General features: G+C 47.6%; 1 protein-coding gene across 4 annotated transcripts in view; it reads right to left on the bottom strand.

Moving 5' to 3' along the window:
• The window catches only part of AHNAK2 (AHNAK nucleoprotein 2), a 67,845-nt gene extending 60,913 nt beyond the window's left edge, over positions 1-6,932 (bottom strand). For all 4 annotated transcript variants that reach the window (XM_083607838.1, XM_083607839.1, XM_083607840.1 and 1 more), the window contains exon 1: positions 6,512-6,932. The gene's annotated coding sequence lies outside the window, so the exon portion shown is untranslated. The remainder of the gene's footprint in view (positions 1-6,511) is intronic.
• Positions 6,933-13,648: the final 6,716 nt, after the last annotated feature.

Here is a 13,648-nt window from a genome sequence, read left to right as displayed (position 1 = left end):
ACTACAACGCACTCTACGTGGGGCTACCTTTGAAGGTGACCCGGAAACTGCAATTAATCCAGAATGCGGCAGCTAGACTGGTGACTGGGAGTGGCCGCTGGAACCACATAACACCGGTTCTGAGAGATCTGCATTGGCTCCCAGTACGTTTCCGAGCACAATTCAAAGTGTTGGTGCTGAACTTTAAAGCCCTAAACGGCCTCGGTCATGTATACCTGAAGGAGTATCTCCACCCCCATCGTTCAGCCCGGACACTGAGATCCAGCGCCGAGGGCCTTCTGGCGGTTCTGTCATTGCGAGAAGTAAGGTTACAGGGAACGAGACAGAGGGCCTTCTCGGTAGTGGTGCCCGCCCTGTGGAACACCCTCCCTTCAGATGTGAAGGAAATAAGTAGCTATCCTATCTTTAAAAGACATCTGAAGGCAGCCCTGTTCAGGGAGGTTTTTAACATTTAACGCTGTATTGTTTTTAATACTTGATTGGGAGCCGCCCAGAGTGACTGGGGAAACTCAGCCAGATGGGCGAGGTATAAATAAGAAATTATTATTATTATTATTATTATTATTATTATTATTATTATTATTTACCTATGTAGCAACCCTTTGGGTATTTGAAGAGGGTTTAGCCTGTTCTTTCTCAGCCTTCTCCAAAGTGAAGATCCTCAGTTGCTTCCACCTTTTCTTATAGGACTTGCTTTCCAGATTACTAACCATATTTGTTCTGCTCTGGCAATTAGGCAGCAGGGAGAAGGGGACACAGGAGGAAAGCGGCAGGCAGGGGAAGGGTTATGCGTCGCCACCTGCCTGCAGCTTCTCGACTTAAAACTGTACCTGCCTACCAACTCTTGGCAGCTGTTTGGCAAAGATCCACCAAGGTTCCCTTCTGTTACACTCAACCATTCCTGCCCCACCCCATCAAAATAGAACCACCAGAATGACAAGCTGGGGGAGGCAGCCAGACATCGCATGGGGAGCCGCCCATAACCGCAAAATCTCGGTCTTCTAAATCCTTGGAGAGATGAGAGCTTGGAAAGCCTCCCCAAGGTGGGTATTCCATAAAAAAGTGCCACAGTGGTGAAAGCTCTGCTTGTATTAGCTGTGATCAGGGCCGTCTTTACCAGGGGGTGCAATGGGTGTACGGCACCCGGGCGTTTAATTCTGGGGGGTGCCCGGCGCCTGCCGCTGAAGTCACCTAAGCTCTTAACTATCTACCTGTTACGAAATAATAAATCATTTTGACCAAGCTAGAAAAGCAAAATGTATACCTACTGTTTCACTAAAGGACTTTCGACTTTGTGCGCTCATTTACCAAAGACACGGCGCACTGGCAGCGGCGCTTGTCATTCACAGCGGCAGCGCTTGTCAGACTTGGGGGCGCTGGGCGGATCTTTGCACCCCGGTAGCACATATGCTAAAGGCTCCCCTGGCTGTGATTCCTGCACTGCAAGGCGGTTGGACTAGATGACCCTCACAACCCTTCCAATTATGGAAATCCACTTGCCTTCAGAAATGAACAACAGAATCCTCTCCTGTGGACCCTGGGTGGAGATTTTTGCCTACAGGGCTGCAGCCGTCAGGGTTCCAGACCCATCCATCTTGAATAGCTCACTTGGTAGAACATGAGACTCTTAGTCTCATGGTCATGGGTTCGAATCCTATTTTGGGCAAAAGTTTCCTGCATTGCAGGACCAGATGACTCCCGTGTTCCCTTCCAACCTTACAATTCTGTGGTCTATGATTTCTTTTAAAAGGAGTGTCCTCTACAGCCCCGGCACAGCTTTGCTTGATCAGAGCACCAATACCAGACTTCCGCCTTGTGCCAGGGTCCTGCTGGCCAGATCCTGACAGTCTGCTAGCTGCCTGCTCAGCTAGAGAGGGTAAAACACAGGTTTGGTCAACTGACCGGAAATGAGACTCCAGGGGAGCTTGCAGGCAGTGGCGGAGCTTCACGTGTGTCCTTGGGGCGTGGCGTGCTACCTGCAGGGGTGTGGCGTGCATCCTGGGGGCATGGCACACCTCCCACAAGGGCCTGGCACCCAGTGTGGGCAGGGGGGCAGCAGTGATGGGAACCCACCAGGATCGCGCTGCTGGGGGCGGTGTGCTCCCCCCGAACTCCTCTTCCTCCGCCAAGGCTTGCAGCTTCAGAGCTGAGCCAGATAGGATTCCACCAGCTGGCTGAGCAACACCAATTGTGAGCTGTGGCTGCCCCAGAACCGGGGGGGGGGACTTTCTCAACTTGGGGGCCATATTGCCTCCCTGGCAAGCTTCCAGGGGCCATATGCCAGTGGCAGACAGGGCCAGAAGCAAAAGCAGATTGGGGTGCCAGGTGTGACTCTGACCTTTGTACGGTAGGCTACATTTCAGAGGTTTCCACCCACAGCCCTCTCGCATCTCTCCATCCATCGTCCATGCAGGCAAGAGGGATTTCAAGCACACATCCTGGTCAAAGGCAGTCAAGGAGGGCATGGAGCACAGCAGCTGAGAGGCTCAGAGCAGTGAGCCAAGAACAAACCTTGGTTTGCGTGGGGAGAAGAAGCACATCTAGATCCCAGGTTTGGACCCCCACCAATGCAGCCCTTTCCGTGCTGTAAATCCCACCCCATCTTTGCATGCAACTTGCTCAGGGTAGGCCCATATTTGAAGACCCAAATCTGAGGACATGACAGCCCGACCAAAAGTTAACCCAACTGAGGGTTGGGGAACTTTAGCAGGCTAGTTTCTGCATGCATACAAGAACGGCCCCCTCTATTCTCCATCCAAACAAGGGGAGAGTTCAGGGTCACGTTCCAACTGGGCAAAAAGATTTGGGAAGCAGAGCAGGTCCAGTGAGGGGTGTGGTTTGTGGGGAGAGTTCTAAGGGCCAGACAGAGTGTTTCAGAGGGCCACATTTGGACCCTGGCCCTGAGGCTCCCCATGCCAGGACTAGAGCACCCCCAAAATCCCTTCCAACCACGAATGGAAGGATCGGCCAATTTCACTTCTCTGAGTTGCTCATTTTTCCAGCCTTATATTCAGTATTTCACACTTCTGCAGTAATTCATGTTTTTTTAAGAAAAAAAACATCATAAGCATCCATCAGTGTTTTAGTGTAATTTTATCACAATAAACACATTTCTGCATGTGGTTTTGACCAACACACACATTTTTGCAAGCCATTCCCCCTGATAGAATGCCATTTTGTATGTGAATTTCACTGACAGTTTCAGTTTATTGCACACTTTCTCCTAACGTATGCATTTCTGTACACATCAGTTGGAAACCGGCATTGAAAAATTCAGACAGGTGCGAATTTCAGTTTCAGTTTGTGTGTTGCTTCTGAGAGTATGCATTTAATAGTTTCGACTCTAAATGTGCACTGAACCCACCCCTGCTCCCAACTCTATGCTTTTATGAACTTGCAGATGGGCCCCTGCAGCTGTCCTTTCACTAGTCATCTAAAGTGCAGCAAGGAAGAGGTTAAAATAAGAGCTTCTCGTGGCTAACTCATGGCTGTAGCTCCAGCTGCACAGGAGCAGGCTAGGCTGGGTTTGTCTGGCCTGCCATTCCTACATGGAAACCAGAAGTTGTTGTTTCATGCTCTGATGGAATCTGCAATACTGATAGGCACCTGGAAGCCCTGGGGTCAAATCTGGCTTCCAAAGGCTTTGAAACCTCCCAAGCTGGCTCAGAGCAGAACCTTCAATCCTGCGTTTCACCCCCTTCTGTTAAACAAACATACACCTCAGCCAATATACAAATATATAGCCAAATATACAACTCCCCTCAAGCCCCGAGCGAAATGACTCTCTTCCTCCAGTACAAACAGCGACAGAAACTCTGCAAGAGTCCTCTAGTTATTTAATCTTAAGTATCTCTAAGCCACCTTTCCGGGCCAAAAAGCCATCTTAAGGTAGCTTACATAAAACTATTCAGCTATAAAACATACACAAGCACAATATCAACCAAAGGGCCATAATTTGAAACAGTAGCTAGGGAAGTCCAGCCAAGAGACCTGTAACATTACGATTGAGAACACACTTGAAACCAGCTGCAGGAGAGCCCCTGGGATAAGTCAAAACTCGTCCAAGTGATTCGCCAGAAGACAAGGCAGCTAAAAGCAACAATTGCTGCAAAGCCCACTTAAAATCCAGAACTGAAGGGCCAACTGTTCGCCCACTGGAAAGGACTCCAACAGATGAGAGACCACCACGGAGAAGGCCCTATCTCTAGCACCTGCAAATTCTGGAGGTAATATCTGTTTGTTTCTTCTTATCTTGCATTTCTAGAAAAGTATTCAGGGGAACGTGCAAAAAGAAAAACGAAGCACTGAAATCAAATCATGCTTTAGGCAGTAAATCCACAACGCACCAAAAAGTACAAACACCCGCCTTACTGACTTTGGGGACAGGCCAGCGAGCAGGGACTTTGTAAGTCCGCAGTTCTAAGTACATTTACTAGGGAATGCATCCCAGTTCACTGAATGGAACTCACTTGTGAGCCAACATGTATAGGATGAGGCCACACAATTTTGAATGGACCAGCCCCAGAAATCTAACATTTCTTTTGCACATATTTTTCATAGTTTCCCACCTTTCTTTTTAAAAGGGGGCCTGCAAGGAGATGCAATGGTCATTTAATTTCCCGACAGACTGATGCAGAGAACAGAAGCACAGAATAGAAGCAAACCAAGCCTGATCTTATAGAAATAATAGAAATGTAGTGCTGGAAGGGACCCTGTGGATCATCTAGTCCAACCCCCTGCAATGCAGGGATATGCAGCTGTCCCATACAGGGATCGAACCTGCAACCTTGGCATGATCAGCACCAGACTCTAACCAACTGAGCTATCCAGGCTTCTAAGCCTATGGCACCCAGTATTCCCAGGCAGGGTCCCATCCACGTACTAACCAGGCTTGACCCTGCTTAGCTTCTGAGATTGGACAAGATTGGGCATGTTCAGGGCAGTAGGAAATCTTTGGGGAGTCCGTGCTTGTGGCAACTCTATAAGGGAAGGCTGCAATGTTACCCCCTCCAGCTGACTCTTGTGTCTGCATCACTGGGTGCGTAGGGAAGGCTTGGTTATTGTAAGGAACTGTACAGACAGCATGTCCTTGTGGAAGGACCCAAAGCTCAGCGGGAGCACTTTGCACGAAGGAAGTCCCGAGTTCGAGTCCTACCATCTCCAGGTAGGGCAGGGAACAATGGCTGTCTGAAACTCTACTACTACTGCCACTCAGTGTAAAACAGCCCTAAACTGACTCGCAGCAAGGCAGCAGTGTTCTAGATACAGAGGGACACGCCTTCCTCTCCCACATCAGAAGTGCAGTGCCTATTTTGCCTTCCGCACATGGTCTCAAAAGGCAGTGGTCAGAATGGCTGAATGACAACTACTCATTTGCAAGGTGCAACTTGTAGACCCTGCTGAGTGAGTGGGTGGGGCTAAGTCTGCAGCAGGCCCCTCACTCCCAGCCACTGACAAGCAAGCCCACTCCTGCTCATTCTCAAATATTTTAGGGTGTATGTGTGCTGGCTGTGCCTATTTGCTTGGTGCATATGGAGACTAGGGATTGAAGGATTTGCCAGTTCCCGTCCTCTCATTTTCCCAAATCTTATTTGGTTCTCCGCATATGTGCTGCAATTTGCATTCCTCCCCCCACTACACCAATCATCTTGCAAATTATCCAGCATTTTAGTGTTGTATACAACTTTGTCATTTTTTTTTTTTTTGCAAGCAATTTCTCCTAATATAATCCATTTTTGTATGCTACTTCCACCAATGCATTCCTATTTAGGCACACTTTCCTTAAATATATGCATTTTTTGCAAACCTTATTTGGTTGGAGAACTGCCTCAGAAAATTAAGATAAATGCAGATTTTGAAGGTGCTTTGGTTCTCACTGTTTTGAATTTTGATAGATTCACCTTTATATGTAAAAACTGAACCAAAGGCCTTGGAGCTCAACTTCCACACTGAGCCAGTATGCTCTCCTGATACACACAAGACTTTACTGCCAGCATACAACCCTGTGAACACGCCCCTGGAAGAAGTTGATGAGACTCTGCTTCTGAATCTAACATGCACAGGTTTGAGCAGAAAACTTTTAACTGCATACCTTACTGATACAGATCTCATTCACCTGTAAGAGTTGTCCCTTATCTCTGAACTCATAAAGCAATCTGTTGAGTCATCACTGTTTGCTATACTTTTGATCAAAAGCCCCTCACCTCAAAGTTACCCAAAAGCCCAATTCCACAACCTCTGAGGTGTTCATTTCTGGGTTTTTTACTTCCGCAACACAGCAAGACTTGATGGTGAGCGCACAACATACTCTCCACACCTTTCCTCATCACATCCCTGGAGCACTGTCCAGCTTGACATGCAATCTTTACGCTCTCTCTTTAGATCTCAGGGCATGCAGACAGTGAACCATCCCCGAACCAAAAAGCTCATGTCTGGCTTTGCAGTCTGGTGCTGCAAGCCCACATACCCCAACAAAACAGGAGGAAGAAGGTGGGAAGAAAAAAAGACTTACCAAAACAAAGAAACAAAAGTTCTCAGAAATGGCTCTGTAGTTCAAACAGATAAAGCGTGCCAGTGCGGGATCAGCTCCTCCAAGCAGCCCTCTGCAAAGTGAGGCACGCAGAACTTCAGCAAAACAAACGTGTTGTTGCTGCTGCTGAATCTCAGAAGTCAGGCTGAGCAGGGAGTTCCTCCCATCAGGTTAGAAAGAGAGCTGCCTCGTAGTCTCCGCCAGGAGTCCTCCTGGCCTGCCCCACTCCAAGCTCAGTGGTGCAGTTGCAGCTCAGGCAGCCTGTGATATCCAGCTCCGACCCCCCTACTCCACCCCTACAGGAAGACAACAGCTGGACTGCTTCATTCAGGGCTGGAGCAACTCTCCATGCCTTTTGCCGAGTCTGTGACTCACCCTCAGGCATGGAGGGAGAAGACTGGGGCGGGTGGATTTCAATACGGACTCTGTCTCTAAGCCTACATTTGCAAGCACCAATGTGGATCCAGGGGTGGAGAAAGAGAGAGAAAGAGAGAGAGAGAGAGAGAGAGAGAGAGCAGAAGTTTCCCTGTGGCTGCAAATGCATTGGGAACGAAAGCGCACATAACAAAACATCTCTCTTCCTGAGGTTCATTTCCAATCTGGCCTCAGGGCAATGAGTCACGGTGCTCACCAGACACACACGTAGCCAAGAACACACACAAGCACACATGCAAGGGCCATAGTTAAATATCTTGCCATCGATGGCGTCCTTTAGACATCCTTTTCAGGCTGATCCAGCAAATTTATTGCAACCCTGCTATTTTAGCACCAGTGGACTCAGGATACAGGATCGCTGCCTAATCACACAGTCTCTTGCCAGATTTGCATACCTGTTGTGGCCACGTGTGCAGGTGTGTGTATGTGCGTGTATGAGTCATCATCACATTGCCTGGCACTATGCAAGGATCACACACCTGCGGGCCTGCGATGGTGGAGCGCCCAAGTTTTTGGGGTGTGGCCGCGTGGGATCAGCATATAGATTGGCAATATGTGTCTTTCAGACTTTCCTTACCATCGCACTACTGGGGCCAGGACAGTACAAAAACACACATTCTAGCTGGGATCCAGCTCAGCCATGATGAAATCCTGTTGAAGCCACTGGGACAGGTTCACTAGCTGTTGTTGATAGCACCTGTAAATTGAGCTGTGATCCTATGCACACCTAAACTAAGATGCGGCTGGCGCTGTAGTCTAAATCACTGAACCTCTTCGGCTTGCCGATCAGAAGGTCGGCGGTTCGAATCCCTGTGACGGGGTGAGCTCCCGTTGCTCTGCCCCAGCTCCTGCCAACCTAGCAGTTCAAAAGCACGCCCGTGCAAGTAGATAAATAGGTACCACTGTGACGGGAAGGTAAATGGCGTTTCCGTGCACTCTGGTTTCCATCAGTGTTCTGTTGCACCAGAAGCGGTTTAGTCATGCTGGCCACATGACCAAGAAAGCTGTCTGTCAACAAACGCCAGCTCCCTCAGCCTGAAAGCAAGATGACCGCTGCAACCCCATACAGTCATTCCTCGGGTTAAGGTTGCTTCAGGTTAAATCTTTTCAGGTTGCATCCTGCGGTGACCCGGAAGTAACAGAACGGGTTACTTCTGGGTTTCGCCGCTCATGCATGCACAGACGCTCAGAATGATGTCACGCATATGCACAGAAGTGGCGAATCGCGACCCATGCACGCACAGACGTGGGTTGCGTTCTGCTCATGATGCGAACAGGGCTCCGGAACGGAGGTACCACTGTAGTTGCTTTTGACTGGACTTAACTGTCCAGGGCCTTTACCTTTACCTTTTAACCTAAGAGTATGCCCCACTGGCCACATGACCCAGAAGCTGTATGTCGGCTCCCTCGGCCAATAAAGTGAGATGAGCACCACAACCCCAGAGTCGGTCACGACTGAACCTAATGGTCAGGGGTCCCTTTACCTTTACCTTTACCTTTACACCTCACTGATCTCAATGGGACATTGAGCAGAGATGGGAAGGATTGCACCGTGAGCAGGATTGTGTGAAGATCCTACCCTGATGGACGTGTCCTGTGTAATGTTGGTTAATCCCCCTTTTAAGCCTGTCTAATAACAGCTTCCCACCAATCGTATGCATGTGTTTTTTCTGAAGCAAGGCCCATTATGCTAATTCCTCTTGTTGCACAATGGGGCAGTGTGTCTGGCTGTTAACCAGAAGGTTGGTGGTTCGAGCTCACCCAGGGAAAGCTCCCTTCCAATTCTATGATTCTATGGTGAATGGGGCTAACTCCTAGGAAACTATGCAAGGGATTGCCTTAATTCTGTGCCTCCTGCAGTTTTTTAACACTTTGAGGACTTAAAAACCTACGGCTGTGGAATATTCATGTTCAATTAACACTGGGAGCCGGCAGCCAGGCATATGCATTCGCTTGGAATATTATTGCAAGTCTAGGTCAGGGTGTGTTGGTTCTGCATCCAAGATACTCATAAGCGAGAAATGTTGCTTAGCATTTGGTAGAAAACTGGTTTGTTCAAGTTTCGTTCCGGCCCTCCTCCAGTGATTCCCCCTTTGGGAAAGTGCAGCGGGTGGGGGAAGAAACAGGAGATCAACTCCTTTGATAAAATGCCAGAACAAACCTCAGGATCATCTTCTCAAAGGAAGCACAGTGGCTCAGCCTTTTTGTCCCACCCGAAGCTCAGATTGGAACCAGAGCAAATATTGCTGAACACACACTAGAAATGCAAGAGTTTGGTGCGATCTACCAGCATGTTATGACAGCAGAGCAAAAGGCCGCAAGATACGATAGCAAGTATATGCACATGTATGCGGCTCGTTTGTGGCAAAATATGGCATGATTCCCCGGAATTCTAGGATTTAAATCCCAAACCTGCTTACATTTGGCTTTGCTGAATATTTCAAGCGAATTGTAGAACTGTAGATTTGAAGGGACCACAAGGGTCATCCAGTCCAACCCCCGGCAATGCAGGAATCTTTTGCTCAATCTCGGGCTCAAACCCACAACCCTGACATTAAGCGTCCCATGCTCTACCAACTGAGCTATCATGTTGAGCTTCTCCATGGACAGAAATCAATGAGCCACAAACCACAGTCAAATGTTGGTTCTGTTGATGCCGAGTTCTACTTTAAGGAACACCTCATGGAAAGGAGTTGGTTCCCCCCTTCTTCTTTGATACTATACAGGCCTTTACCACTTCCAACAGAATTTGGGGAGGATTACCAGAGTGCATACAGCCCTGTCATCTAAAGAAATTGAGCACACTTAAAATTAGAACAGAGACATCACCTTTGCAACAAAGGTCCGTATAGTAAAAGCTATGGTTTTCCCAGTAGTGATGCATGGAAGTGAGAGCTGGACCATAAAGAAGACTGATTGCCGAAGAATTGATGCTTTTTAATTATGATGCTGGAGGAGACTCTTGAGAGTCCCATGGACTGCAAGAAGATCAAACCTATCCATTCTGATGGAAATCAGCCCTGAGTGCTCACTGGAAGGACAGATCGAGAAGCTGAGGCTCCAAGACTTTGGCCACCTCATGAGAAGAGAAGACTCCCTGGAAAAGACCCTGATGGTGGGGAAGATGGAGGGCACGAGGAGAAGGGGACGACAGAGGACGAGATGGTTGGATAGTGTTCTCAAAGCTACCAGCAAGAGTTTGACCAAACTGCAGGAGGCAGTGGAAGACAGAAGTGCCTGACGTGCTCTGGTCCATGAGGTCACGAAGAGTCGGACATGACTAAACGATTAAACAACAACAAACAAAATTAGCACACTTTTCTTTTTTCTATTCAAAGCAGTGAATAGTCTGTAAACTACTAGAATCATGATACTTAAACATCTCCCCAAAAGCAAACAGCATCTTAGCCATCTTCAGATATCTCAAGGGCTATCCCATGGAAGATGGAACAAGGTTGCCTTCTCCTGCTCTGGAGGGTAGGACTCGAACCCATGGCTTCAAGCTACAAGGAAGGAGATTCCGAATAAATATCAGGAAGAACTTTCTGATAGTAAGAGCTGCTCTACAGTGGAATGGAGGTGGGAGACTCTCTTTCCTTGACAGAGGTTGAATCTGTCCTTATAGAGAAGTTGCTCCCTTTTCTGAACCAGTTCTAAGTCTACAATATCAAGAGATAACCAAGTGCTGTGGGACTTGTGATAAGAATTTTAAGGTCTTAGATATATAATAAATGTTCATAAATGCACCAACCAATCATGTACATAGATCAGCACAGGAAGATCAACCTGAAACCATTTTTTATTCCCAAACTGACCAAATATTTCTCTGCAAGGAGGGAGGGGGGTCAGGGAGCTGGTCAGGGAACCTTCCCATTGTCTCAGGAATTGAGTAATCAGCATTTCAATGGGTGACAGAATATCAGGAAAGGCAATCAGATAAGGCATTATCAGATAACCTGGCAGACCGGAAAAACAACATTCATATTTCTGTTTTAGACCACCCACCTTTTCTGTGTGGTAAGTTTGTGATGATAAAATGACAGATAAAAGTTTGTGATAAAAGTTTGGCCTCTGTTATTTTCTCCTACCAATAGGGAACCCACATAAGGACTCTATATGGGCTCTTGGATACCTCATAAGGGAAAAAGGGCAGATTTTTGTTTACAACAGAAGGCACTCAAGGGTCATCTTGTCCAACCCCCCTGCAATGCAGGAATCTCAGCTAAATCATCCACGGCAGATGGCCATCCATAGATGCTTCTTCCTTGCTTGGATGGAGGAGAGAGAGAAGGGCGTGGGGAGCTGTAGGTGTCTGTTTGCAGAAACTAGCCTACTGCACGAAACTTATAATTATGGCTCTGCCCACTTTGGCCTCTGGGTGCAGCCGTCACTGTCATGTGACTCTCGGAAGGTTTTCCAGAAGAGAATGTGGCCCCTGGGATGAAAAAGACTCCCCCTCCCCTCCGCATGAAAAGGTCCAGCGCAGCCACCACCAGAACGGAAAAGGGGCCTGCTGGAATGAATGGAGGACCGGTGGATCCGACTCGTTCCAGTTCGTGCCACTTTTGCATGTGTTCGTCATTAAGGCTGTTCCATTTCATTTCCAAATCAGCGAGCGTTTTCAAGAAGGAGCAGCATGGAAGTTCTTATTGAAACACACGCAGTGTGAGAAGCTGGTCCCACGGCTGCCTTTAAGAGCCGCTCCAAGCAGCTAGGAAGCCTGGCTTGTGTGCGCGCATTCGGAGTTTGACGTTGGAATGGTCTCCCTCAGGAGGCTGTGGGTTCTCATTCATTGGAGGTTTTTAAGCGGAGATTGGATGGCTGGCTGTCATGGAGTCTTGCACTGCAGGGGGTTGGACCCTCAAGCTTCCTTGAAACTTTGCAATTCTGTGACACTGCATTGCGAAATGGTGCAATTCAACAATATATAGCAATATATAATTTGTTGTTGTTGTTGCTGTTGTCCTTACAACTTTTGTTCTGACATTCTCAGTCCGTTCGAAGTGTCTCTATTTTCCAGCGACAGTCCCAGATTTACAGAAGACATCCCAGTTTCTGATTTGATCCTGGAATGCTTCTTGGGAGAAAAGCAATGACAAACCTAGACAGCATCTTAAAAAGCAGAGACATCACCTTGCCAACAAAGGTCCGTATAGTTAAAGCTATGGTTTTCCCAGTAGTGATGTATGGAAGTGAGAGCTGGACCATAAAGAAGGCTGATCGCCAAAGAATTGATGCTTTTGAATTCTGGTGCTGGAGGAGACTCTTGAGAGTCCCATGGACTGCAAGAAGATCAAATTTATTCATTCTGAAGGAAATCAGCCCTGAGTGCTCACTGGAAGCACAGATCCTGAAGCTGAGGCTCCAAGACTTTGGCCACCTCATGAGAAGAGAAGACTCCCTGGAAAAGACCCTGAAGTTGGGAAAGATGGAGGGCACAAGGAGAAGGGGGCGACAGAGGACGAGATGGTTGGATAGTGTTCTCGAAGCTACGAACATGAGTTTGACCAAACTGCGGGAGGCAGTGGAAGACAGGAGTGCCTGGCGTGCTCTGGTCCATGGGGTCACGAAGAGTCGGACACGACTAAACAACTAAACAACAACAACAAATACATTTCAGAGCAATGTTTGCTGCGAGTTTCTGCAAATTGGGTGCCTGCAGGTTTATTACTGTTTTGCTTCTCTCCTATCTGCCAAGATACCTGATAATGCCTTATCTGATTGCGTTTTCTGGGTAGCCTGGCCATTCCTTTGAGATGGTAAATGCTTTAATTCCTGAATCTCTTACGCATATTCATAGTTTGCTCAGCTTAACAGATACTTGCCAGACTGTATTTGAAAAGGGAGGTGTAAGCTCCTACAGTCCAAAGACAATTGGAAAGCTTTTCCCATTTCCTTCCTCCTTGCAGAGAAATATTTGAGGTCAATTTGGGAGAGTCAAAATGGCTTCAGGATTGTTCTCCTGTACTATTTCTGACACGTGGTTTATATATTTATGTATGTGTTTGCCTGGTACATTTATGAACATTTATATCTGAGACCTTATAATTCTCATAGGATTACTCATCCCACCCACCCTGCATTTTGGAAATTCGGATGCAGTCCTTTCAGGTTTGCCACCGGCTATTATACATTCCAGGGCACTTGGCAACCTGCAATGAAAACTTGTTTGCCTCGCCTTTGCATATGCAGAGCTGAGTGCCCTGGGTTCCACAGCAGTGGAGGCAAAGTCAACGTGGAGCCAGAGTAATCCAGAGTAATTGAAGTACTATTTAATATTCCTCCTTCAGGAGGTAGGGCGGAATATAAATTCAATAAATAAAAACAAAAAACAGAAACAAGGCGGCATTGGCAGGGATATAGGCCCTGTTCACAACACAGGAAATGGTAAGGCGCTTGACACCAATTAATCAAAATTTGGAATCAAGGTGAAACATTGCAGCAGGAATGTTTGCTGACAACCCTCTGAAGCCAAATAATACACTATTCAGTGGTACCTCAGGTTACATACGCTTCAGGTTACATACGCTTCAGGTTACAGACTCCGCTAACCCAGAAATAGTGCCTTGGGTTAAGAACTTTGCTTCAGGATGAGAACAGAAATCATGCTCCGGCGGCGCAGCGGCAGCAGGAGGCCCCATTAGCTAAAGTGGTCTTCAGGTTAAGAACAGTTTCAGGTTAAGT

The sequence above is a fragment of the Podarcis filfolensis genome (genome assembly GCF_964270895.1).
Source record: "Podarcis filfolensis genome assembly, chromosome: 1".
Lineage (NCBI taxonomy): Eukaryota > Metazoa > Chordata > Lepidosauria > Squamata > Lacertidae > Podarcis > Podarcis filfolensis.
The sequence above is the reverse complement of the archived record's forward strand: the minus strand, read 5'-3'. Positions and strand labels throughout refer to the sequence as shown.